The sequence below is a fragment of the Equus przewalskii genome, chromosome 13 (genome assembly GCF_037783145.1).
Source record: "Equus przewalskii isolate Varuska chromosome 13, EquPr2, whole genome shotgun sequence".
Classification (NCBI taxonomy): Eukaryota; Metazoa; Chordata; class Mammalia; order Perissodactyla; family Equidae; genus Equus; species Equus przewalskii.
The window spans coordinates 74,174,355-74,201,586 of record NC_091843.1 but is presented as its reverse complement, the minus strand read 5'-3'; the positions used below and the strand labels follow the sequence as shown (position 1 = coordinate 74,201,586).

The following is a 27,232-nucleotide window of genomic DNA, read 5'->3' as shown; positions in this document are numbered from 1 at the left end:
GGGCAGTACAAGAAGGCACTTTTCCTTCCAGCTGGCAAGGCATTAAGGAGGTCTGAAAGGGGTGTACAGAGTGACTTACACACTCCCCGGAGGCCAATTACACTTGGAATCCTCCTGATCTGCCCTGATCAGGGAGTGGGGCTTCCCCTCACAGCCTATTGTGCTAGCTCTGAGCCACCTGATCAGCCTGGTCCTACCCAGTATTTAAATTAGGGCATCACCAATCCTGGACCCACGTCAGGGCCTCTAGGTAACCCTGGGGAATAAATTAACATTCTGCTGTTGTTCCAAAGCCACATGGACACCATTATTAGAAACCCATCAGCAATGAAGGGGACTGTTATGAACGTCTCAAGAAGAAAGGGGATGAAATAGCATCAGGTAATTGTGTGCCATTGCAGTGTGTCTTAATACAAAAATTACCATGTGGGCTTTGTTAGGTTTGGTGGAGGGACGATTACAGTTTAACACGGCATCACATTATGTAGCTTGTAAGTTTCCTGCAAGCATTTCTTTTACAATTGTCAGAGATAGCAAAGGAAGGAAGGAAGGGAGAGAGAAAAAGAAGAAAGAAACGAAAGAAGGAAGGAAGTAAAAAAAAAGAATAGAAGAGAAAAAACATACATGCAGCCTTTATTCATGTGTTAGCTAGAATCGTAATCCAAACCACTGAGAGCCTAATGTAAGTGGTCAAGCCAGTTTAGAGGAACACTTGCATAACAAAGCAATGACAGAAAAGGAAGGATATAAGAAAATGACTAATAGGCAAGTTAGCAGACATCAGACAAACTGGCTCTGAGTAAGAATTATGTGAGAAAATATGTTTCAAAATCAATAGCAATGCACTTTACAGAATTTTGGAAAGTAAAGAGAAGGACTTTGAATTTATTGAGGACAAATCTTGGCAGGACATCATGATGAAATGCTTTCATTTTATAGCCAAAAAAGAAAAAAGTCGAACATTTTCTTATTGAGATTTCCTGCTTTCTTCTTGTTTTGTTTTGTTTTTCCAAGGCAATTTGTAATATTGCTACTGAAATTGTGCAGTGAATTTCCACAATAAGTTTCACGGTCCTTCACACTCAAAATACCCGTCTATTATGTAATTACATCTATCTATATACTTTCACTACTTTTATAACCTGTATTACAGTGTCCTGAAATGAACACGACAGGAGGAGGGAGTGAAATCATACCCTTTAAATAAGTCAAACAGCTTTTTAAGTTAGGTAATGAAAATATTTTTAGGTGGAATGTATTGTGACTCTTCTCTCTTGGGAAACTATGGATATGACAATAATGTGAAGTAATACTCAAACTGTTACTATTTTATAAATGTATAAATCAGAAATGAGGATTTTTTCACTCTACAATAAAAGAACAATACACAGTTAATATAACTTCCAGAATTTTAGAAACATTTAGAGAATTGTTTGTTATTTTAAAAGTGAAAGTGATCAAATTTTATGCTGATTCCAGAGTATATCTTTTTTTTGAGGAAGAGATTTTTAAAAATCTCGTAATCATCTTAATTTTTGTTGCCTTTCTGCATAGCCCAGATTGAGTAGGAATAAATTAAGCAAAACTGGACCAATAATAAAAATAAGCAAAAGTGTTTTAACCTAATTCAGATTTATGACATATAGAGAAATCTTAAACTATGTGAATCTTGTCAGTTTGAATTTCTGTTCCAAAAGTACTTAGATATATTTTATCACAACTTATGTCTGTAAAACAGTTATTTAATATATGAAGAGTTCAGATAAACTGATTTTAAAGAGTGTCTCAACAGACGAATGAGGAAATGTATGAGGAAGTAATAAAAGTCAATAGTAAACATGAAAATATTTCAGCCTCACTAGTGATCACATAAATGTAAATAACATCAATAAGATATTTATAACAATCAAATGTGCAAAGACAAAAATTAAAATGCTGATGAAAGTATAGTGAATAAGTATTTAACGATAATGATGATAGTATGAATAAGTACTACGTTTCTGGAAAGTAATTTCACAATCTATATCATCGGCCTTCAAATTTTTCATACCCTTAGCTGATTTCGCTTCTTGGACTAAATGTTAAAGAACTAAGACAAAATCCAGGAAAAACGCATGCACAGCAATCTTTATTACATATTATTAATATAATAAAAATATTATTATTTGGTGACAATAAGATAGTGGCTAAGTAAATTACATTGTATAATATGTAATATTATGCAGCTATCAAAATCAATCACCAAGAAATTTTTTTGGAATAGGAAAATGCTTATAACATAACCTTAAACTTTAAATGCAAGATTAGAAACTGTGTGCACAGCTGAATTCTAACCGTATTTTTTAAATATGTGTACCTCTGGAACATTCACTCTTAGAATTCACTGTTCATGCTGTGAGGAAGCTCGAGCAGTCCCATGGAGAGTCTCAGAGAGAATAGATGGAATTCACCTGGTCAATAGCTCCAGTTGGGCCAAGTCTTATGCAGCCATCCTGTCAAGGTGCCAGACCTATAAGGGAAGCCATCTCAGACCTCCCACACCAGCCTATTTGCCAGATGAGTATCACCAAGTGACCTCGGGCAATGTCATGTGAGAAGAAGAAATGTCCACTGAGCCCTGACCAAATCCTGGAGCCATACAATTTTGAGATACAATAAAATGATTGTTAATATGCTAATATGTAGATATAGATAAAGATATAGAGATTGAAATAGATATAGATAGATACAGATACGGATGCGGAGAAATGAAGACAGGTTAATATGAATCTAAAAGTCATGATTGGAAGAAAATACTCTAAAATATTAATAGTGGTTATCTTTGGGTGGGAAGTTGGTCAACAATTTTTAATACTCATTTGTGCTTACCAAGTTTCCAATGATAAACATATAATACTTTTATTCAAAAATGTTACTTTTAAAAGAGAAAAACACGTCGATCATTATTGTTTGAAATAAAATACATCTTTCACATAATATATCCAGAGAAATATGGCAAAGAGTTTTGGATTAAATTAGCTGCTTTGGGATTTAAAGAATTTAAGCGACCAATTTATCAGATTTTAAAAAAATGAACAGGCTTTTCTTAAATGTTTGCTACTTAGACTTTTAAAGAATCTAATCTAATTTGGAAAATAGCTAATGACTACCTTATACATGGGTGATGTTAAGCTCTGAGATCCTCGGTGGTGATAATGTACTTACATATCACAACCTACTTTTGAGTCGGTGAACCATGTCATTCATCCATCAATTCATGGACATTTCTAGTTTTCCTCATCAATTTTATGAAATTCCTAGGATCTGGATTAATTGCACGTGTCTGCTTCCAACAGGAGTGTAGTCTTTAAATTATACCTGTCAGTACATCACTTATATCACGCCACATCCTGTTATGCTTCTTTCCACCATAAACTGGCATAACACAACAGGACACGAGAGAAGTGCATTGATGTGGTGCAAGATGTCAAAAAATAAACGCCAAATTTTGGCAGATAATGTGATAAGTTATGCTGTTATCTGAATCCTTCTGAGCAACTTGGTCTGCCTTATTAAAGTTCATTCTTGAAAAAGCTAATGGAGAAATTGTTTGTAATTAATCCCAGGAGACTTCAACTCAAGTTTGGAGGTTCAAAATGTTGTGATAACATAGTATAAGGGAAATATATACATTTAATCAGATGGTATTTGAAAAATGTTCCACTACAAACAACTCAAACTATCAGAAAATTATGTACAATTTTGACATAATGGAATAATGTCCATGGCTTCACCAACAAGAGCACAAATACAGCAGGAATATTGTTTTAATGTGTCATACAACCAAGAGTCAGGATTTGCAAACCGAAGTGCTAACAATGGCCAAGTAGTCAAAATAAACAAATGACAGAAGAAGGCTGGGCTAGGATAGCGATGGCCAGAGCAACACACGCCTCGTACTTAGTGTTCAGCTCCAGCCAATTGTTGCCTTATGGAAAAATGTGGGCCCAATGTCCCAGATCTTCTCGCTTTTCAAGAGTAGAGGGAAGTCCAGATTTTCTGTGTGTGAAATATATTAATTTTTAAATGTTGACAACTAATTCATAGTTATAACACATGTCATAGGTTAAACAAAACATATCTAAGTGCAGAAAGCGGGCCGGGCTACAGTGCCCGCTCTGGACTAAAGTCTTAAGTGCTAATATTCCTAACAATCGCATTCATGGTTGACTCAGGGAAGTGTGGTGCTGGAAATTCGATACTGTATAAGCTAGAGAGGAGTGCGCATTTCAGAGCAAATTTCTATTTTTTACTAGGCTAACTTTGCTCCATGATTTTCAGCATGGACCAAGCCACTCTCAAGTCTGCTGCTGACACAGAATAACGTTAACCATAAATAAAGCTTAAATATTCCCACTGAAGAGTCTAAGCTTAATCTAAAAGGAATTTTTATACCGACACGTCCCAAAATGTGCTGTGAACCCGGAATTCCCAGCTAAAGTTTGTAGCAACTTCCACTGATTCCGCTAAGGGTCCTGGGACAATGGATCCAGGAAAGAAGAAGGGGTAGCTATTTGAATTCACAAAAACTTTGAATTATAATTTTTAACCCAGTTTCGTTACTTTCAAACAAAGATAGCACAGTTTTGTTGACTGCAATTGCAATGACATTTGCTGATGAATTATTACATGCCAAGTACTGTGCTGAGGGCTGCCCATACGAAAATGAGCAAAACCTCATCCCGTGTTGGAGAGTTATATAGACAAATCACTGCAATACGGTGCGATTCCTGCTATAAAAGAGGGAAAAACAAAGTAGACTTCCCTAGAAGAGAGAGGGAGCAAATACAGTTGGGTGTGGAAGAAGAAAGTTTTGCAGAAGAGAAAATACTTGAGCAGGCCGGCACCTGAGGACTGAAAATGCGTGGCCAGAGGGGAGGACCAGGAGTAATTAAATACATGTAGTGCACAGGGCATGGGCGCAAAGAGGTTGGAAAGGAGAGAGCAGCAAGTTAGAGGTCGTCCTAAGAGAGGTTGGACTTACTTTTTGGCAATGAAAAATTTTGAAGGCTTTTAAGCAGAGAAGTAGGAGCTGATCAAATCTTTGTTTTAGAAAAATCACTGAGAACAACATGTGGGACTGAAAGAAGGGACTCAGTCAGAGGCAGGGAAATGAGCTAAGAAGCTGTTTCAATAATCCATGAAAGAATCATAAAGGCTTAACATTTTTAATCAGCAAAAACTAAGACAAGGAAAGAGTCTTAGTATATGTTATATAATGTATAATAAAGACAATTGCACTTTGTTTTACTTCTTTCCTTTTAACTTTTTAGATCAGAATAATCATGTATATTGTGTCTAAATTGCCACAAAATGCAATCTCAGTAGAACTTAAGTTCATAACAATAGTCAGTGACTAAAATCATATATCAATGAGAATCTATATTAGGGAAGAAAAATTACAGCTTCTTATCTCGAGCTAAATTTTTTTCAGGCTCTCTTGATGCTCATTCACAGGAGAAATTACTTGTTTCAATAGTTTTATTCCTTTCTTGGAGCTGGTGGAGTACAAAAGTGCTAGGGTGCTGGTCTCAGTCTGGGTTCCCAGAGAACAGGGCCTGAGATGGAGGGTACACAGACTCTTAGTTTAACAGGGAGAGCACCCCTGGGAGCAAGAGGGAGGAAAAAGGGGATGTGACAGTGAAAGAGAAAAAGGCCCAACAAGGACATAAGGATGTGTTTGAAGTTGGGCACTGCTAAGTGCAACTGAGTTCTCCAACATCCTACAAGCTCTATACCCAGCTTCTCAGAATAGCTGTTGGAGGATGCAAAGGAGGAAGAGCTTGTCCATCAGCTCCAACCTTCCATGGATTAAAATGTCACCCTATTAACTCTCTACACATTTCCCAGTTGCACATGTGTAGACCCGCAGCATCTGGTCATGCAGTGCCCCACACCTGGCATCAACATCTGTGCGGGAGGTGAGAGGCCCACACGGGCACCAGTGGGTGCTGTCAGATTGCACCTGCATGAAGTCAGTCAGAGCCCACTCAGAGCTGCCTGCTGCAGCAGAGGCTGGGGCAAGGCAGATGAGGCCAAAGGCATCTGAAGCAGGGCCCACCAGGGGTCTGATACTGAGCCTAACTTCTGAAACAAACTGATACAATCAGAATGATTTGTAAAAATTAAAACAACTTTCATTATAATCTGATCTATAATCAGAACTTTTCACTAAGAATTCATCTTCGAGATAAGCGATGTGAACACAGACAAAACAATATAAGTTTATACATTGTCACCCACTCAATAAATAATTTGGTCTTAACCATGCCACATGCTAGAATTTCAATTCATTTCACGGGATAATTCGCCGATCCTACCACCCTTTCAGGGTCTCTCACATTCTCCTCTTTTCAAGCTTTTTTTCACTTGACTTCTGGGGCAACATTCCCTCTAAATTTTCCTTCTCTCTCACTGTCTGTTTCTTCTCATTCACTTTGTTAATTCTTCTTCATCCCTCCAATCTCTAAACTTCGGAGAGACTCAAGTCTCCATTTTGTGGCTTCTTTCCCTGCACCCAGGTTTTAGATAACCTCGGCCAGTTCCTGTGGCTATAAATACCATTGAGTCCTTGAAGACTCCCAAATGTAAGGTCTCCAGTCGACCTCTCCCCTGAATTCCAGGCTCACATATCTGGCCGCCTACATGACATCTCCAAAGTGTCTACAAGGCGTCTTAAACTTGATGTGTCAAAAAGAGAGTTCTTGATTCCTCTCGTCTTGACATGCAAAAAGCCAGCTCCTCCCAAACTCCTCCCCATCTCTGAAAATGGTTTTACAAGACAAAAAGCTTGTAGTTGCCCTTGTTTGCCTCCCCTCTTTACCTCTTTTGTGTGATCTATCAGCAAATTCTAGCTGCTCAATTTTCAAAATACAACCAGAATCTGATCACGGCTCATTAATCTCACATGAATGAGTGAATAGCATCAATAGTTAAGAGCAAAAGAGATACTCATTCATTAAACGCCTTTAAAAATAACTTTGGCTCTTGAAAACCTCAATTGACTTTGCAGAAGAGAGAATTCTAAGTGATTTAGAAAACCAAAATGGGTTTTATTTATAAATTTGGTAACTAAATCTAAGAAAGAAAATCAAATCAGATGCACATTGTTTACTCTGAATCATTAAAACCTCAGTTTACACTTAGTATGTATGTGATTTTCTTCAGCTACCTTAATTACTAATATAAGAGCACAGAATGGGGACAGAGTTGGAATTAAATAGGGTTGTGATTTTTCAAGGTGACTACAGTGGTGGGAGAGAATAACAGGGCGGGTGCTGTATGTGAGGGAGGGATTATAACAACAGCCCACAGGACGTAACCCGGGAAAGGGAGCAGGGCGAGGAGGGAAGCAGGAGGATGGCAGACTCCGGGGATTACAGCACTAAAGATTCCAATTTTGATTTACAGCATGGACAAATCAAAAGGCAAATTTCTTAAAGAATGGATTAACAATGTGTAAATTAATTAATATTACCTCTGTTTACATTCCTATTCTCAAAATAAAAATCATTTTTAGTAATACAAGTTCATGAAGGAAATTTCTGACTACATAAATTTTGAAAGAGGTAAAGAAAATTAGCCTCACATGTCTTTAACTTAATTGCTGACCTACAAATGATGAAACGTAGTTCATTAACATTGGGCCAAACTTGAAACGACTATCTAGAGCTTTTCTTACGCAGATCTTTTCATTTAGACAGTCTCTTCAATGAAGTTGCTCCCCAAGAGCCCCATAGTAGTGAAGTTCCAGTAGAGACTTCTTCTTATCTTTTTTATTGCAATGTAGCATTAGATAAAACCAGATGTGAATCTCCAGTGTTCAGATTATACTCCACGTGCAACCCAGCCTAATCCTCCGTGGGCAGGTGGCAGGCAAGCTCAGCTAAAGCTGCCATCTTCACTAAGTTGATCACACCTGATGGTACGTCTTCCGAACATACAGCTCTCATCATCATGACATAAAACTGGCTCCCTTTTTTCTCATCTTCCCTCCAAATACAACAGAATCTAAGGCTCCAATCTTCTTAAAGTCAAGCTGGATGTTGTTCTTTCCCACGCCCTGGGGGACCAGTTACAGTACTTGTTTTATTTCTCACCAAATCTCTAATCTCTCTCTCTCTTTATTGGGTCTTTCCCATATGCCTTCAAATCAACAGGAACTTGAAGAGCCATTTTAAACAAATATGCCCTTGACCTCAGGATTTATTCCAACTATTATTGTTTTTTCCTTTCTTCTTTTTGCCATTTTCAAGTGAGTGATCTCTACTCCATGTTTCACTTTCCACCGTCTCCTGTAAAATGGTTTTCCTACCACAATGTCCTTAAAAATCCCTCCATCTGAGGATACAGGCCCTCTCCCTCCCAGTCAGGGCAGCGGCCTTCCTTCTGTCCTCCTCTCATGTTGAGTTTCTGAGCTGCACGTGGCCATGGCGATCCTTGCCTCCATCCTGGAACAGCATGCTCCTCTTCCTACGGTTGAGATTGCTCCTGTCATTTTCCCTCAACGGCTCCTTTTCCCTTTCTTATTTTATCTGTGGATGTCCTTAGCTCAGTCTGTATTCTGCTTGGAGAACAACATTTCTAAATCAACTCTAGCATGTCTAGATTAAGCCTCCCAGTTTCAACATTACAGGTCTGGGGGCTTCCACCTGACTTATAAACTCATATTTCCATGTGCCCACAGAGCAGCATTTTCACAAATTTGGGATGTCAGAAACCAAATCCACTTTAATCTAGACACACTGTAAACCGTCTCAATTTCAATACCAAAATTTGCTTCTTTCTACAGATTAAAACCTTAGAATCATAAATGAATTCTCTTCCTTTACTCCAGTACTCAATCTCTGATCAAGTTCTTTTAGACTGTTATTTACAATCATAATAACAATTTAAAATTAAGACAACATATGTGGGCCAGCCCCATGGCTGATTGGTTAAGTTCGCGGCTCTGCTTCAGTGGCCCAGGGTTTCACGGATTCGGATCCTGAGCACGGACATGGCACTGCTCACATAGCCATGCTGAGGTGGCATCCCACATGCCACAACTAGAAGGACCCACAACTAAAAATATACAACTATGTACCAGGGGGCTTTGGGGAGAAAAAAGGAAAAGTAAAATCTTTAAAGAAAAAAAAAACGTCAGGGCCGGCCCAGTGGCGCAGCGGTTAATTTCCCATGCTCCGCTTCTCAGCGGCCTGGCGTTCACTGGTTCGGATCCTGGGTGTGGACATGGCACCGCTTGGCATGCCATGCTGTGGTAGGCGTCCCACATATAAAGTAGAGGAAGATGGCCATGGTTGTTAGCTCAGGGCCAGGCTTCCTCAGCAGAGAAGAGGAGGATTGGCAGTAGTTAGCTCAGGGCTAATCTTCCTCAAAAAAAAACTGACACATATGTAATGCCTTGAACACATTTCGTCACTTCCTTTCTAGTAACCTCACCCTAGTTAGGACCTGTTACAGTTAAATTACTAAAACAGCTTCCTCACCTCCTCTAGTTTTCCTTCCCCACTTGCTTACTTCCAATTCATCCTTTCATCTACTGCCAAATAAATCTTTTGATTCTTGCCATAACGTTCAAATATTCAGTATAATTCATGTGAACTATTGATGAGCCAGAGATGTACGTATGATTTACAGTCTAAGCATCACTATGGTTTATTCTTCTTATAGATCATGAGCCATTGATTGTAAAGACAAAAATGACCAGCTTTAAGGTCTCCCAGTGGCTCCATATTGGTCAGGATAATTTTGGCTTAGCCTGCAGTAGCAACCAATCCCAAAGGATCAGTGCTTTTAAGCAAAAATTAGAATTTTGGAGACCTTGCATCTGCCACTACAAGCCTGAAGCCTTCCCAGCACTTAAAACCTCTTCTGATGAGATCTGCAGTGATATTAACAAAGCGATCTTCAGATATTGTCTAATGAAATGTGTCAGCATATGGAAGACCTGCAAACGCACTAAACAAATATTTTCAAAGCGCCAAGGCATGATGTTAGAAAATCACGCATGGCCACAAGATTCCTTCAACGTGCAAGAGAGGCCAATGGATTTAACGAAGCAGAGTACAAAAAGCTCATTAATGTCGTTTCAGACTCTTCATTCCAACACTTTAAGAAACTACCACTTGTCAAGTTCAAAGGAGAATATCCACACTCTCCAAAAAGGTTATTAAAATATCCCTCCCTTTTCCAACTACATATCAATGCGGGACCAGATTTTCTTCATATACATTAACCAAAACAGCATATCACAACAAAGAGAATGCAGGGGCAGACATGAAAATTCAGCTGTCTTCTATTAACTCTGACAGTAAAGAAATTTGAAAAAATGTAAATTATGTCACATTTCTCACTAACTTTTGGGGGAGGTGATTATTTTTAACATATTGGTTTACTATTATTTTTAAATTAAATACCAAATTTTTAAAAAATTTCTCTGTTCTAATCTCTAAACGCATAAATATCAATAGAACAAAAACAAATCAGTGTTCTCAATACTTTTTAATAGTGTTAAAGGGTTCTGACACTAAAAGATCTTAGAATCATTGGTCTAAGCCTCCAATTTCATTTTCTTCCTTTCTTTTGGTCCCTGCAGATAAAGGGTCTCTTTTTGTTGCCTGAACTAAACCTTTCCCTGCGGGCATATTAAATACCATTTATTTATTTATTTGGCTATTTAGTTTTTGTTTGTTTCTTCAGGATCCAGTCACTTTAATACGCCCTAAATTGTTAATTCTAACAGTTTTTCAATCGATTCTTCTGCTTTTTAGGTATACAGTGACATCACTGGAAGATAATAACTGAATCTCCTTTCTAAGCTAGAGCTTTATTCCTATTTATTTGTGTCATTGGCTACTACCTACAGAACAATATTAAGTAACAGCTCAGTGGCAATCATTTTCATCTTATTCCTAACTTTATTAAGAATATCTCCAGTTCTTCTCCACCAAATAAAATGGTGACTGTTGGTTGGTAATGCAAATGCTTCATTATATTAACAAAGGACCCTTCTGGTCCTGATTTGGTAAGAATTTTATCAAGAAGAGATGTTAAATGTAATTAGATTCTTTTGGGGTTTGATAAACAGAATGTCCCAAAGACGTCCACATCCTAACCCCCCAAACCTGTTACTATGTTACCTGACATGATAAAGGGTACTTTGCAGATGGGATTAAATTAAGGACCTTGATATGGAGAAATTACCCTGGATCCAGATGGACTCAATGTGATCACAAGGGTCCATACGAGAGGGAAACAGGAGGGTAAGTCAGCATAGATGTGATGACAGAAGAAGAGTTTGGATGGATGAGAGGAAGGGGACATGAGCCAAGGAATGCAGGTGGCCTCCAGAAGCTGGAAAAGCATAAAAATGAATTCTCCCCTAGAGCCTCCTGGAGGAACAAAGCGCTGTCAACACTTTTTAGGACTTCTGACTTCCCAAACCATTCAGATGATAAATTTGTGTTGTTTCAAGCCATGGAATTTGTGGTAACTTGTTACAGAAGCAATAGGAAACTAATAGGCATCGCTCATAATGATCATATTACTTTTATTCTGCAACCTATAACGTAATGTTCAAATTAATACATCAAGTCATAATAAATCATTGTTTCAATTGAGGATTAAAAACTTGTTTTGTTATGGGGTTTTATTATTTTAATATACTTCTATATTCTATTTTCTGATATTTATTTAGTATATTTGCATCTATGTATTATAGTAGTGATATTAATCTATAGTTTTCACTATTTGCTAACTTTGTCATACTTTGTTACCAAAGTTCACTGGCTTCCTGAAATGACTTGAGAAATGTTCTGTCTCTCTTTATGCTCTCAACCAGCTTATATACTACGGGAATTTTTAATGATTGCAACTTTTTGAACACATAAAAATTAAAACTTGAATTTTCTTCTTTATTTTTTTCCACAGTTGTAGATCTGCTTAAATTTTCCACTTCTTTTCAGACTAATTTTGATAACTTAACACCTTGTCAAGAATTTACCTATTTTCCTAAGATTTTTCAATTGATTTGCAGAGTGCTGTGTAAAATTCTCTGAAATAATTTAAACTCTCCTATTTACTGATATATTCCCTTCTAAAATTATAAACCTCTACATTTAGTTTTCCCTTCCTTTTGTTCTTGTTTGCATATACCAGGAGGTTTTCTGCTAATTATTCTTCTGCCTTTTTATGTTGTTGTTGTTTCCTAAAACTAAATTACTGATTAAATCATATCCTCCTTAGTTTCTTATGTTTGCTTTATTATTTTTCTTCAAACTTTTGGGGTTAAATATTAAATCAATTGAATTTCACTCTTTGTTGTTTAATAAACAAGGCGCTCCAGGCTATAAATTTGCCTTTAAGCCATGACTCCAAAAACATCACAGAGGTTTTAATTTAGAAAGTTCTCCTTGTCTCTCTAAATACACTTTCCAAAGTTTGTAGTGTTATTCTAATGTTTTATTCTGCTTATCATATACAAGAATCATGAATTTTTTGTTTAGATTTGTTCAATTAAGTTTTCTTTTCATTGCAATGCCATTAAAAAATAAAGCTTATACAGTTTCTACTCCTTGCTTTTGGTTAAGATTTTGAGGCTGTGTGTTTGGTATATGATCATTTTTTGTAAATGTTTCTGAGGTATTTTCAAATAAAATATTGTTTCTATAGACTACAGAGCTTTAATATAGGTACATATGTATATATTCTATGGTTTTTTAGTATATGTACACATATCATGATCATAAATGTAAATAAAGTATAGATATTGATATAATTATTGTGTTGATTGCATTTTTCACGTCCTTTCAGTCTTTATTTATTTTTTAACTTTTTGATCTTTCAAAGACCAAGAATAGTATACGGGAAAGCATCCCATTACAATTGTGTTTCCATCAGTCTTTCCATGTATTTCTAAGTTAATTCTGTATATAGTTTGGTATTATCTTTTTAGTTACATAATGTTTCATGAGTGTTATTTTATTGTGGATGTTAGCTTTTATCAATATAAATGCATCACGTTACATGCATTTTGTTCTTAAATTCTATTTTGCATTAAAATTTCGTTGCTTCTTTTGTTCCTTTTTTGTGCTTGTGATTCTGATGTATCTTTGTCGATAACTTTATGTTTAACATTCTCTTTCATGTTGTTTTAGACGTGGTCCAGAAAGAAATCTTTGGAGAAGTCTGTAGCAAGCCTAAATTTTGTGCATGATAAGTAGCATGATTTTCCAATTAGTATTTCTGAGAATTTTGCTCTATTTTTAGAATACAATAATTTCACCAATATACGCATAGTGAAATTAATATTGCTAGTGTTTCATGAGCTATTTCTATATTCTAAAATGTCAGATCTTACTTTTGCTAATGAACCTTCTTTTGCTATATCTTTGCTTACTACTTCTGTTCATCTACTCTGTTCTCTTTTTATATATGTAGATTGGATCATATAGCTCTGTTCCTATTACCAAATGCTTTTATTTTCAATATTAATACCTTTCCTAAAATTGCAATATTTTATCATGTCTATTTTTTCATTTTTTTATTTTGTTAATTTGATTTTCTTTCTGTCAATTGTTTGTGGTCTGCTTCCCTTGAAGTTGGTAATCCAACAGTTGTGTTTTTCACATCTACACAATACTTCTGTGTCTCAATTTGTTTTCTCTTCATAATTACTTGTTAAAATCTAATAATGCATTCTTTTTAAATCTCATTGGAAACATGAATCAGAAATTTCCTAAAATTTCCTCGTGTTTCTGAACACAGATGTACTACAGAGAACATATCCTCTATTCTCTGTTTCTACAGGGCAGCTTCCCACTTTGATCTCAAGTAACTCCCTGTTCTATTTATTGCCTCAGGTTCTGTTCAATATCGGACTTCTGAAGGAAGGAGCTCCAGTGTCGTGGTCTCATGCTTGATGTGGCCATCCTTCCCACAGCCTGACTTCACTTTTTAGGACCCTGAAAGATGAAATAGAATGTGCTGAGCTGACTTGAGAATATTGGCAATACCAGACCAGGAAAATAGAACGTTCAAAGGAATGGAGATTATATTTGACTAAAATATCATACTGAGTACACACATCTGTATCTCCTCACACCCAAAGTCCTTGGAATGATAGAATATATACTTTCAAAATGTATTAATCCACAACATCAGTGAAAAATGAGAGTGCCATTAGTAAACTAGAATTTCTCAGGAATTATTGAAAAACAGACCATAACTAATCACATTGCAAGAGAGGAAAGCAATCCCAGGAGTGCTCTGGGCTCAGCAAGAAAGATACCTAGCAAATTGCTAGGTTGATTGCCCATTGCCCAGAATAGTGGGCAGCAAAGTTATTTACCTGGAAGCCGCAGCTAATGCAATGAATACGGGTGCTAGGTCTGGAAAGGCAGTTCTTTGCCCCAGATAGCCAGCAAATCCAGGAAGAACGGGAATCCCTTATTCCTAGAAAAACGGATTCCTGCATACCCCGTACAACATATGTATGGTTTCTCCCCTAGCATCACCAGAGACAATCCATAGATTGTAAACAGGGATATTTGAGCACAAAGGTGAACAGAAAGATAATAATCACCAAACATTTGAGGAAGCCATAAGCATAGTAGAGAAAGACAACAAAATTGTCAAATAAAGAATTAACAGCTGAGAATTAACAGTTTGGTCAGCAGAACAAACAAACATTTCAAGTATGTGTACTTGATATATTTAGAGAACTTCAAAAGGATATTTCATACACAAAAACAGAAACAACTAATGATCTTAGAAACTTTAAATATGCTTGTCAAAAGTTTTTAAGCAGTAATTTTGAAAGCCAGATGGGATAAAAACAAAGCTAAAGAATGAATTCAGAAACTGAAAGAGCAATCTGAAAGATTCTTCTAAAACATGACACAAAAGCACAAAGTAATGATGACACTGTACAAGAAAATCTAAGACATAGAAGTAGCAGAGGTATAAATTCCAACATCTATAACACTATTTACAGAAAGAGAAACAAACAGAACGAAGGAAAGGAAATAATCAAGACAATATTAGAAGGAAATTTCTCAGAGCTAAACGAAAAAAAGACATATGCCTCTGGGCCCACCCAGGGCTCAACAGATTGAACGAAAAGAGATACACATGAAGATATATCATGGAGTTTCAGAACTCCAAAGAAAGGGAAAATTCTGAAGTTTCCATGAAGAAGTAAACAGGTGACCTACCAAGGAACGAGACTCATTATATTGGTTATGAGATTTCTCAGCAGCAACTTATTCTAGAAGACAAAGAAGCAGTGCCTTCAAAGAATGGGAAGGACACTTCTTTAAACCTAATCTTGACCCAGCTAAATTTCTAATCAATTATAAGGGGAAAATAATGGCATATTCAGGAAAACAAAGACTCAAAATGTTTGCCACCCTCATATCCTGTCTAAAAATAACTACTTGAGAATGTTCTGTTTTATACCAATGAAAACCTCAATGAAATGAATTATAAAATGACCAAAGATGCTTCAAAAAGTAGTAGAAAATCTGAACAGAATAATTTCTATAGAAGAAAGCTTTAAAATTTATGCTTAAAATTGTACCAAAACCAGATGATTTTATGGAAAAGTCTTAGTAAACACTTCCCAGGACAGATAATCCCCATGAGCATAGAAAAATAGGGAAATGTGGAAGTCTGCCCAACATATTCTTCAAGGCTAGCAAAATCTTAATACCAAAAATTTGACAAGGATAAGACAATAAAATAAAACTGTAGTCCAATTTCACTTATTATATAAATTCAAGAATTATTAATAAATGAATCCCACAGTCCAGCCACAAAATAAAACATTGTTATCAAATAAAATTTATCACAGAAATGAAAGGCTGATGCATCACTGGGAACCTAATTTACTATAGTAATTCGGTATAAGAGGTAGATTAAAGGAAAAAAAATGATATGATAACCTCAATAGACGCCAAGAATTTTTAATAAAATTCAACTCCTGTTATTGATTTTAAATGGTGATTAAATGCTTCTGCCACTCCGAAATCCTATCATCCCAATGAAAATGAGAAGTCCATTTTTTTTAACGTCACCCAGCATGACCCCCACTTACAGAGAACAGCTACTTTCTAAAGAATTTTGGTATTCCCTCACTGATGTATTAAATGCCTTGTTGAAGAGAATGTTCTCTGGGCATTCTTGAGAAATATAATTAAAGAATGAGCAAGCAGGTTATACATAATTCCACTGCAACATTTTTATCCAACCAATTATTTTTATTCCTTCCTCTATAAATTACCAAAGAATTTCTGGTAACTCAACTTCATTTACTGCAGGCTACCACAAAGAACAGATTTCAATAGATCATCAGAGAAAGCTGTTAGAACCATTCCCTGCTACACTGCATATTTGTAAGTCACCTGTGCTTTGCTGTGTGGTTATTTGCTACCATTGCATGACTAGAAGAGTCTCTACTGAAAGACCAGAACAACTCCTCGCTCTTAAACATTTGCATCCCCTATAGTATTTAGAAAAGCATCTTGTACATACCAGATGTTAATAATTCTTTTTATATTAGCTTAATATTAATGAATAATAATAAAGATTTGATGCACATCTTAAATAACACATACTAAACCTTCAAAACAGTTTTAAGAAACAATAAATAAATATTTTAATTAAAAAGTGTTATACATTTAACTTTATTTTAACCAAATGGGTAAATAGGGAGGGCTTTGTTTTTCTCATTTAATTACATTTTAAGGCCTGAATCAACCTTTTCTCTGCACTTGGGACCTTCCCGTCTTCCAACAGGCTAAGTTCTTTGTCAGTGTATCAGCTGCTGTATAAAAGCCATGATGTATAAAGTGAGATACAGACTGGAACCCTAGACACCTGGAAAAGCTAATACCTAATTCCTTAACATCCACAACTATGAGCTACGTAGCTGCCATTGCAGAAAAGCACATTTTCCATGATCAGAAATCACAACACGGATTTCCCCAGTACCCACATGACTAAAGTAACACATTTGAGAGTTTGTGGTAGAAATTAATGATCTTAGTAGTACTCCAGTGGCCTGGAATCCTTAATGAACATCCCTAAACTCTTTATGTAATGCTGAGAAGAGACATCAGCACTATGGGGAAAAAAGAAGCCCATAATTACTTAACTTTTTATTTAAATCATGTTATGAACTGATTAGTCTCTCCTTACATAATTTGGAATATAGACTTCCCGATTCCTGAAGGTGTCATGGTGTTAAGGACACCATACTTCCTGACACATATGGTTGGAAGAGTAGGGAAGAATAAGTATTTAAAAAGTATCCCTGGGGGCTGGCCCTGTGGCCTAATGGTTAAGTTCAGCACACTCTGCTCCAGTGGTCCAGGTTTGGTTCCCAGGTGCAGACCTACAGCACTCATCCGCCATGCTGTGATGGCAACCCACATACAAAATAAAGGAAGACTGGCACAGATGTTAGCTCAAGGTGAATCTTCCTCAAGCAAAAAGAGGAATATTGGCAACAGACGTTAGCTCAGGATGAATCTTCCTCAGCAAAAAAAAAAAAAAAAAAGGAAGTATCTCTGTGTCCAGGAGCTCAAGTTCTATGTGAGAAATGAGTCTTTGCATCTTTACTTTAGTGAAGCCAACTTCTATGTCAGTGGCCAACCTCCCAGCTCCGGTCTATCAAACGCTAACGGAAAATCATAATGAGCATTTGAATAGGCAAGAGCTTGACAGACAAGACACTGCTGTATATTTAGTCATTTTGCAAACTGCCTCTATCTTCAGAAAATTAGGCTTGCACACTTTCCTTCCTGCCATCTCATTTTTTTCAACTTAGTTTTGAAGTCACAGGGCAGAATCTGATTCATATCGTTAATGTCTCTTTGTTCTTGGTTCTACTGCTTTCACAAAAATGCCGTAGGCAGTTCACTAGAATGACTAATTTACTGGAGAAGTTATCGGAGTCCATTCAGTTGCAACTATAAAATAATTCAAGTAAGACAATGGCGCCTGCTAGCACTCCATCGTGAAGGTTTGTCCCTGAAACTATTTGACTCACCCTAACATATTCATCCATGAAGTTAAAGATCTCATCCAGAGATCTCATAATCAATTTGTCATTCCTGTTATAAATTAAGAGAGTAAAACAAAGGAGATTTTTTTAAAGGTAAAACAAAGTCAAAACATTTTTCACACCACTCAACTGAATTTTGCATCCCAATATTTAAATATTTTAAATAATAGTTATATTATAATATTTAGAAGCAAAATTGCCTTCCCTGAGTTAGTTTCGAAAGGAGTTCTTGTTGTATTGCTCTGGTAGGTGTGAAATATTGAAGAATCCATGTAATACACTGGGTTTACCATTTTAATTTTTTAAAGAAATGTTATTCATTATGAGCATAACAAGAAATATCAATAAGCTTAGACTTAGAATGTAAATATGATAAAATTACAGGAATTGTCTTGTTTGCCATTGCTAAAGCAGTGCTGGGTCACCCAGACGCATGTACTTCCAATGGGTTCTGTTAGACAAACTATATTTTATAATAATTCATCTGACACCAATGGGATTTTCTTCCAGTACTGAACTCTCAAACATTTCATAACTGATTTTATCCATATTGAAAGAGAGGAAGTTTAGTCTTAAGCCATTCAATATTAAGAATTATTGTTTCTCTACAGCATTAAAGGTAAAGGATTGGAATTAGATTATTATAAATAGTAGTTGTCAAAACATTCAAACTTTTAGCATCTACCTTTCCAGAAAACTGCTACTCAAAACCAAATTAATAAATAGATATTAAAAGAAGACTAGAATGTAAACAGATAGATATAATAGAAGAATATAAAGACTAGAAATGTGGCAGAACGCAACATTTCCTGTGTCAAAACTTTTAATATTGTTTATGTTGCCCCTCCCCTTAGTAAATAGAACCTATGCATATAAGACTGGGAGGGATTAAACAGAAACATTAGAAAGGGCTGAGAAATATCAGCTCCAACATCAGAAGAATATAATTCCATAAAAAGCTCCAGTCCCCAAGCCCACCCTCAGCTCTTACTCTTCCCCCACCTCCCTTATCTTTGTAAAAATATTGAACTATTTAAAGTTCCCTAAACATGACAGACCTTCTCACATCTCCTTGCCTTTAGGATAATATTTCCTCTTCCCTGCTTCCGATAAATTCCTGTTTGACTACAGTTTAACCCAAATATAACTTCCTCTGGGACTCTTTCTCCTACGGCCCCAGAAAACCTAGATTTTCTTTCCTTTATGTTCCCACCATGTGTTATACAAGGTATATTATTAGAAATGCTCTCATTTTACTCATTTTACCATAATTGTGTGCACATTTTCCTCCCCACTAAGCACTTTTTTGAGAGCAAGAATTCTATCTGATTCATTTTTATATTCCTAACATTTATTACAGTGCCTGGCATACTGTGGATGATCAATAGATTTTTTTAAAGAATAAAATGAAGGAATTAAAATAACAATGCTATAAATTCTGCTTGAATTTTCATGAAAGATGTTTTGAAGTGGGAAATAAGAAAGCATATATAAATAGGGCTTTTATGAGTATTTCTAGGTGGGGACTCCAACACAGCAACTCTAGAAACAATAGGAGTTGTCAGGAAACCAAATTCAACACAGGGAGATAATATCTTCATAATATCTTCATGGAAGAGGACTCAATACTGATCCATAGGAGTTCTATTTGCTACAAATTTTAGAGGTAGGTAAAGGAGGAGAAAAAGTCATCCACAAAAGAGGTAAGAATGAAGCCAGGAGAGTGTGCTGGAAGCTGAGTAAAAGGTCCCTCATGAGGGAAGAAATAGTCACCTCAGTGAAATGCTGCTAAGAAGCAGAGTAAAATTAACACATAAAAGTGTCCCTTGGACTGGAAAATAGGAGGCTTTTGGTGACATTGACAAGAACAACTTGTTTTCAGTGCTGAGATGAAAACTGTATTACAGTACATTAGAAATTAAATGGGAGGTGAGAAAGTGCAGGTAGCACACACATTTAAGTAGTTTGAGAAGTTTGGTTGAGAAAGGGGAGAGAGAAATGAGAAGGGGCTAGTTGAAAGGAAGGTGAAGCCAAGAAAAAACTGTTTTTATCGTGGAAGATATGAATGATCTATCAGAGAGGGAAAGATTGATATGGCAGGCTTGGCCGTTGTTAAAGGAGCTTCACTCTACCCATTAAGAAGAGGATGGGTGTGGAAGCAAGGATGTTCCTGGATATGGTAACAAGAAGACGAGAGCTAATTTCATCCCAAAACTTACAGGGTAACAATTAACGCCATGTTCATTATTCAGCTCATGCTGAAAGGATACTGTTTACATCTGTGTCAGTCAGGACAGGCTATGTTTTGCAGAGGTAACAGACAATAGCAAAATTTCAACAGCTAGCAATAACAAATGTGTGTTTCTTGTTCACATTATTGTGTATATTACAGGTCAGCTGTAACTTGGTTCCACTTTGCTCTTTATCTGGAACTTTGCTGCCTGTCATTCAGAGGGAAGAGAGAATAGGCAAACTATGTCCCAGCTCTTAAAGCTTCTGCCTGGAATTGACACACCTCACTTCTGTTCATATTTTGTTGGCCAAACCACATCAAAAGCCATAACTGCATTAAACAGGGCAGAGATGTATAACCTTCCTGTAGGAAAACACTGCAGAGAAAGCCACGGAACATGGGTGAAGAGTGACATAATCTATGACAAGTCGTATAAACAGTTCCTTCATGTCTTTCAATTAAAAAGTCTGAGGCAGGGACCAGCCCTGTGTGTTCAGATCCCCAGTGTGGACCTGCTCTGCTCATCAGCCATGCCGTTGAGGCATCCCACATACAAAAAATAGAGGAAGATTGACACAGATGCTAGCTCAGGGTTAATCTCCTTCAAGCAAAACAAAAGGAAAAATAAAAAAAAGAGGAAGATTGGCAATGGATGTTAGCTCAGGGCGAATCTTCCTCACCAAAAAAAAAAAAAAAAAAAAACCCAAAAAACAAAACAAACAAAAAAAGTCTGGGGCAAAACTAGTATCCCCAGTCAAGGATTTTTTTATCCTGTGACTACCTATTCTCCACAACCACGCTCACTAGATTAAAACCACTAGTGTATTTAGAACCTTCACTGGGCTATTGCCACCACCTAAACTGTCATTCCGGCTGTAACTCTAGTCTTCCCTGCGGTAGGTCATCACAGGTAATTTCTACCATTCACTCATTCAGTAAGTATTCACTATTTGCTAGTCACCTCAAGGTTATTGAGACCCACCCCTGCCATAAATGCAATTGTCATGTCTTCCATATGATAAATGGATAAAATTTTCTGTTTAGGATAACTTTCACGTGCCTGAATATCTCCTAGGCTTGAGAAAACTGTAGGAGAGATTACGTGTGAAATCTGGAAGTTGGCTTCTAAATTAAATTATGCATATACTATATTCTGTGACAACTAAATGGATTTTCTCTTTCTTGGAAAAGGCAGAAATGCTTATGAGAAATTCTATCCTTTGTGCCTGAATTGTGCCATTTTTATTCAAAACAGCATAACCAGTAGAAAAAAATTATCACTTTATTAATTAATTAGATGATTGTATAGGATGGATACATTGGGGAAACATTAAGAGATTAAGCCTTGTTCGGCTAAGGTTCAAAATGCAGACAGATAATTTTAAGTTGTAGAATTCAATGACAGATAAGAGAAAGAAAGCAAGGTTGAACTAGCTCATCTAGAAATGAAGAAATATAAGGCTTCCATAAGCCTTCCATAAATTAAAACCCCTCATTGGTAACTGACCAGCATAGCAATAAGATAGCAGAAAATTTTCCAGCAAATATGGTTTACCCTTTAAACAAAGTTCTTCACGGTATTTTCCTATATTTAAAATGATTCCTGTCCAGGGCGTATTGCTACTTTGTATTCCTCTTGATATTTTCATTTAAAAGAGAGCCGCTGTGCAAAATAATGTCCTTGTCTGTCCCTTCCTCATACAAACCTCCAATCAAATTTAATAAAGCTAGTTTGATACAATGCCAGCCTACACTTGGTTTACCCTTGGTCGACTTTAATAGGGTCAAAAATATTTTCGCATTGGCAGTGTACGCATTAATCATTTTTCCAGAGGATTTAGAAAATTGGAAGAGACAAGGCCAAGCAAAATTTTAAATTAATTGGGCCTACCCCAGCCTTCCAGGGTCACCTTGTGGCAGTTGTCCCACATTTTCCAGGTCACGGAGTTCCTGTGTTTCCTACAGCTGCCACGAGGAGAGATCCATGCTGTGGGCACACAAAGGTGAAAGAATTTCTCTCAGAAAGTGCGAATTTTCCTACGGCAACCACAACAATTGCAGTTTCCAGATTGTAGCCAGATACCAACCACTTAAACAATGCATGCTCGCCTGACGCCTCCCCTTGCGCATTTTCTAATCGAGTAGTCAGGAAAATTTGCAAACACTCTGTCATTTACCATAAATCCGCTGCCTACTTACAACCACAGAGTAATTAATTTTACTACTGCTCAGAATTATTAATTTCAGCCAGAAAAATCTGTTTTCTCCATTGCTGCATCCCTTATTTTTTTCCTCCACCAATACTCATCAAAAAGGTCGAATCAGTTTTCTTATAGGGGAAAGTTTATTCGGAGAAATGTTATTGAGAATCTAGACGATAGCAGTCAGGGAATCTATATTTCTAGTTGTAATCTACAATCACGTGCTCCCGGGTGTCTGGCTGACTCACCAGATGAAGCTGGCAACATAAAATAAAGGCTTTCGTGACAGTAGTGATACAGTGGTCCCTAAAGCCTCACTATTGATAAGCAGCCCACCTCATGGTTTGGTTCTTCTAACATAGGTAGCCCATGGGCTCCACCCTCAGTGCGGAAAAGACTCGGAGCCTTTTGAGAAAATTAGCGAATATTTTTCACTTGCTTAAATGATCTTGGCATTTGACAGAAAAGAGAGTAAGAAGCTTTACCAAGGATAAAAATAACTTGTAGTGGAATACACAATTATGAATACACTAGTATGAAAATCTCAGCAATCACGTGTATCTCTAACACACACAGAATGAAAATTGAGCGTTAAATATGGTGCATTTTATCTGGGTAATGCTAAATCTGGCACTCTCTCGTTCGATATTAGTATCCTGCTAAAGCAGCTGCATGATATGTCACAAGAATGTCCATGTTATAAATATGTAATGAGCATGAGAAAATTGGTACAGCTTTGTCTGACTAATGGCCAGATCTCTCCCTATCAGTAGCAGGAACACATAGCTAACACAAGTATTGGCACTTTAATTGCCATGGAAGATTTCGTTTCCGCTTTCCACTGCATGAGCGATCAAGAAAAAAATGAAGGGAAAGTAAACTAACATCCAGAGATGTAAACATGACTCGCTGGGAAATCAGACGTGGTTAAGTAAATTCCAGGATGTTTGTGGTTATCTGGGTCTAAACACTGCTGAGAGTTCTGATGGCTCTTGTTTTTAACTATTTTTCCTCTGGGTGCTTCTTAGTCCAAGTATATTCTTATAGAGACCTTCAACCTTTTGATTATGAACAGGCTGATTATTGTATAGTAAGGAAGAGATGTCAGTCAGTATTAATGAAATTACCTAGCAGAGTACAAGATGCTCTCACCAAGACCACGATCTAGTGAAAAAATGATTTTAGAACAAGGTTGAGAAAACCTTGTTACCATCTTTGTACTGTATCTTTTCTTCATAATGTGGGAGAGTCATTCTGAGATGATGTAACTACTGTTATATTCAAATTTGAAATTCCTATAAAGAGACCACGTCGCAGACACATAGAAAAAGATCATAAACAAAGGAAAAATATGTCACAAGGAGAATTTTTTAAATAAGATGAGCTGCTTGAACTTAACTACTTGGGAGCCTTGAGGCATTTGACACACACTCTTGAGGAGAGCTGAGAAGTAAGAGCCTAAAACCTTTGCACTCAGTGCGTGGTCCAGGCTCACAGGATCTGCATCCCCTGGGTATCTGTTAGAAATGCAGATGCTCAAGCCCCTCCTGGACCTACTGAATCAGAATCTCATGTTAACAAGATCCAGAGGATTCGCATGTGCATTAAAGTTTGAGAAGCACTGGTCTAAAACTTGGCTGTGGAAGGTAAAGAAATTTCACAGATATTACACAAATCATTGCCGAGAATCAGCTTTTCATCTCTATTTCCACTGAGCTAATTGCATTCCAGGTCTACACTTCTTTTTTTCCTCCACATTTTCCACACACAAAAATAATTTTGTTCCGGACATGGATACAATGCACATACCTTCAATAAACTTGTATTTCGCGTCAAGGGTAGGCCCACTTGAAAGAAGGAAGCATTGTGAACTTAACAGTCAAGCAAAGGGAAAAAAACCTAACATCTCTTTGGTGCTATTAAAGTGTCTGGGTTTGTATTCCACGGACTTTCTCATCTCTTCTGATCTGGCCTCTTGTTTAGAGTGGCAGATTTGGCAAACATGTCTTTGGAGGTAATCTTTTATCGTCTTCATTACAAGGCAAAGCCCTGAATACTCCCAAACTGATGAAACAAAAGCCATCTTTTTTTCTTCAATCCTTAAATTTTCTGGGCTCTGATAAAGGTTCATGAAAAAACAGAAATGTTTTTTAATCACTGTGATAAATAATTCAAACATTGTGTAACTAAGCTAGAAAGAGAACAGAGTTCAACCCCATTAATTAGTCATTACAAACTACTGACTTGTACAATAATATCAGTGGTGTTTCTGCCATAAAATATTAGGGAGTTATGTCTGAGATATGGAATTAAGGTACAGGACTTTTCAAAACACATGATTTTCCTGCTGGAAATATTTGTTGCTAAATTGAGCCATCACTGAGATATTGTGCTGTTCAATATTACTCTCCTCTATTAAATGCAAACATTTAAACTTTAATTCATGATATTTTTGCTCAAAGCAGCACTGTGCTGATCTTCACTGTATTTTGACAGCAAACTGAATTCTTGTTCACAAGTATAGGATTTGTTTAGCTTCAGGCATCTGTGTTTGGATTACAAGAATGCTGATTGGTTCACTGCCAGGGGCACCCAAAGGTCAAGCTGTCCTTTTAAAAGTCTCTCTCTCTCTCTCTCCTTTGTCTCATTAATCAGAGTTAAAAGATAGAGGAAAAGGCAGTGACTTCAAATCATTTAATTCTTTTTCAGGATATTTTTAAAAGCAGAGTTCAGTGTTGGTGTGAGGTCGAGTCGGTGTGAGTACAGATCACACTGGCACACTTCTGACAGGTGACCTGAAACCTTTCAAAGTGACATCTGTCACAGAGACAGACACAAGTTTTTTAGCCTGAGAGCTTGTTTTCCTGACATTTCATTTTTCATCAGATTTTGAGAGAAGGGAAAAAAGATGAACTTGAAAAAGTCTTGCCGGGGGCAGAAAATAAGATCAGGTTTTCTGCAGCTGCCTGACTCACCTTTAAAGGTCAGAGGTCTAGCAAAAGTGAACAAAAAAGATCTCAGTTTGATGTTATTGGATAAAAGGATATGTTATTACTTTAAATACGTTTCTGAGACTTGCATAACCATTAGGTAGCATTACAGGAGAAATGGAATCAGAGTGAGATTACAGATCCATTTTAAATCCCAATTTTAGAGTTTAGTCATGGAGTAAATCAAATCCAACCTCACCTATTCATCTGGCACAAAAGATGAAATCCACAGGTGCATGAATTTTCTCATGAATTGAATAATTTCCTGCTCCTATGCTATTGAAATGGCCAGTGAAATTTAGACAAGGTATTGAAATTCTTACTTTGGATTAGAGAGATTTCTGCATTAAAATTGTTACATGGTTTACCCTGACTGAAAAACATCAGGAAAACATACACTATTGAATAATAGAAAGAGAAAAGAATTGGAGTCCAAAAATATCTGGGTTATAGTCTTGGCTTTACTAAAAATGTGATCTTAGGCGAGGGACATTTCTGTTTCAGTTTTATCGTCTATAAAATGAGAGAAATAATATCTATCTTGTGGAGTCCCAGTGAGGATGAAAAAGGACAATGTATTTGCATGCTGCCAAATATAAAATAGTGTATTGACGAGCAGAAACTGTTACGCTCATTTTTTCTATTCCAGTGCTGAATGCAGTACTTGACACGAAGTTAGCGTTCAATAAGTGGCTCTTGATTTGAAATGAAAGGTAGTACTTTCCTTATTATCAAATAACCAATTTTTTTTTTAACTGAGTCCAGGAAATTTTTCTATGAGGTACAGCATGGTTGAAGGTTGGGAAATATATTTCTGTAGACTATCTACAAATTCGGATTTAGGAGCACTAACTTTAGTATTCACTAAGAGACTAAGCACATATTAGACCATAAAATTTTCAAGCCCAAGGAATCAGGCAAATCAAACTTATTGGGACAGAATTGTCCACATTTTCTAAAATGATTGCTTACATATTGCTAACTGGCCAGCATTCCCTTGAGTAGCAAATGAGGAGTTTTTAGCTATAATGCTCCTTATAGCAGAGAATCTGAGAAGGTACAGAATTTAATTATCCTGGATCTGGCCAACTTATTTTAAAAATCAAGATTATCTTGATAAATAAGCCATCAAAACAGTCTCAAAACGCTACTTGTATATCATCCTGACAACACTTCTCCTCAAAGACAGAACATTGTAGAATATGTCTTACATGTTTATGATACTTAATATATGGTGTTTATTATTAAACTATTCAAGAAATTAAGCAGAAAGTGTATGACAAGGTTAAGACTCTCAGACCTGAAGTTTGGGTTGTGACATCTACTCCTGTAGGTAAATTGGGTTCCAGAGCTTAATGCTCTATTGATAATCCTACCTTTTAATCTTATTTCCGATTTTACTTTTTGGATACTGCACACTAATATATATAAGCAAATGAAACTAATGTGTGAGTATTTCATGTCAGAGAAATCTAGTAGTGTGCATTTTAGAATATGAAGCAATGAAAGATATAGTATTTATCTGATCCTGTTCTTATTTCAGATATTCAGTGTCTGTTCTTCCTTAAGTAGAACCATAATCATCATACTACATTTCAATTCTTAGTTTTGAAAAGAGACTCCACAAAAATAGTGAAAATAATTTGGATCAATCCTTAAATATATTTTTTAACCTCCTTAGTGTGTCCTATGTTGCTATTTG

At 36.5% G+C, this 27,232-nt stretch overlaps 1 long non-coding RNA gene across 1 annotated transcript; it reads left to right on the top strand.

The window, feature by feature from the left end:
- The first annotated feature begins 231 nt into the window (after window positions 1-231).
- Window positions 232-2,678, top strand: LOC139075155 (uncharacterized). Its single transcript, XR_011525275.1, has 2 exons — window positions 232-381; window positions 2,378-2,678. It is a non-coding gene; the product is annotated as an uncharacterized lncRNA (long non-coding RNA).
- The last annotated feature ends 24,554 nt before the right edge of the window (window positions 2,679-27,232 follow it).